This window comes from Rhinolophus hipposideros (assembly GCF_964194185.1).
Source record: "Rhinolophus hipposideros genome assembly, chromosome: X".
Classification (NCBI taxonomy): domain Eukaryota; kingdom Metazoa; phylum Chordata; class Mammalia; order Chiroptera; family Rhinolophidae; genus Rhinolophus; species Rhinolophus hipposideros.
In genome coordinates, this window is record NC_138046.1 from 89,973,845 (window position 1) to 89,975,582 (window position 1,738).

At 41.8% G+C, this 1,738-nt stretch overlaps 1 pseudogene across 1 annotated transcript; it reads left to right on the top strand.

Moving 5' to 3' along the window:
* Positions 1–254: 254 nt before the first annotated feature.
* Positions 255–1,511, top strand: LOC308494735 (large ribosomal subunit protein uL4-like; annotated as a pseudogene). Its single transcript has one exon. The product of its transcript is annotated as a large ribosomal subunit protein uL4-like (transcript).
* The last annotated feature ends 227 nt before the right edge of the window (positions 1,512–1,738 follow it).

Consider the following 1,738-nt stretch of genomic DNA (forward strand, 5'->3'; position numbering starts at 1 on the left):
GCAAAAGACTCACTTATGCTCTGACTCTCACAGGCTGAAAGTAAGGGGATAAAAAACGATATTACATGCAAAGAGAAACCAAAAGAGATCAGTGGTACCTATGCTTATATCAGAAAAAAAACAGACTTTAAGACAAAAACAGTAACAAGAGACAAAGAAGGTCATTAGATAATGATAACGGGGTCAATTCATCAAGAGGACATAACAGGGGAGCCACCAGGTTGAGAGGAGCGTGGCTGTCTCCTCTCCCCACCATGGCGTGTGTTTGACCACTGATATCGGTGCACTCCAAAAAGGGGGAAAAATGTCAAAAATGTAACTTTGCCTGCTGTTTTCAGGCCCCCATCTGACCAGATATTGTGAACTTTGTTCACACCAACTTGTGCAAAAACAATAGACAGCCCTATGCTGTCAGTGAATTAGCCGGTCATCAAACCAGTGCTGAGTAGTGAGGTACTGGCAGAGTTATGGCTCGAATTCCCAGAGTTCGAGTTGGTGGGACTCATCATTCTGGCCAGTGTGCCTTTGGCAATATGTGTCATGGAGGCCACATGTTTGCACCAACTGAAACATGGTGTCCTTGGCACCTCAGAATAAACACAACATAGAAGTGATATACCATCAGCTCTGCTTTGGCTGCCTCAGCCTTACCAGCACTGGCCATATCTAAAGGTCATCATATTGAGGAAGTTTCTGAACTTTCTTTGGTGGCTGAAGATAAAATTGAAGGCTACAAGAAGACGAAGGAAGCTGTTTTACTTCTTAAGAAGCTTAAGGCCTGAAATGATATCAAAAAGGTCTATGCCTCCCAGCAAATGAGAACTGGCAAGGGCAAAATGAGACACCATCATTGTATCCAGCTCAGGGGACCTTGCATTATCTATAATGAGGACAATGGCATCATCAAAGCCTTCAGAAACATCCCTGGAATTAATCTGCTTAATGTAAGCAAACTGAACATTTTGAAACTTGCTCCTGGTGGGCAAGTTTCTGCATTTGAACTGAAAGTGTTTTCTGCAAGTTAGATGATATGTATGGCATTTGGCGTAAAGCTGCCTCCCTCAAGAGTAACTACAACCTTCCCATGCACAAGATGCTCAATACAGACCTTAGCAGAATCTTGAAAAGCCCAGAGATTCAAAGAGCCCTCCAAGCACCACACAAGAAGATTCATCACAGAGTCCTGAAGAAGAATCCACTGAAAAAACCTGAGAATCATGTTGAAGCTAAACCTATATGCAAAGACCATGTACCAGAACACCATTCTTCACCAGGTCAAGAATCACAAGCTCCAGGTGGATAAAGCCACAGCAGCTCTAGAAGTCAAATCAGATGAGACAGGGCTTCCAGGCAAGAAGTCAGTAGCAGGGAAGAAAGAAAAGAAGGCTGTTGGTGTTATGAAGCAGAAGACTTTGGTGGGAAAAAAGGCTGCAGCTACCAAGAAACCAGCAGCTGAGAAGAAGCCTGCAAAAAAGAAACCCACCACAGAAGAAAAGAAGCCTGTGGCATAAACTTAAATTTGTTTATTCCGTAAAGGTCAAATCACTTTGGACAGCTAATTTTGAATAAAAGCCTGATCAAAGAGGCAGGGAGAAACATGAAGAGAAGAAAAAGAGGATATAATAATTGTAAATATGTACATACCCACTATTGGAGCACCTAAATATATTAAACAATTATTAACAGATCTAAAAGCAAAAATAGACAACAATGCAATAATTGAAGTAGGAGACTTCAA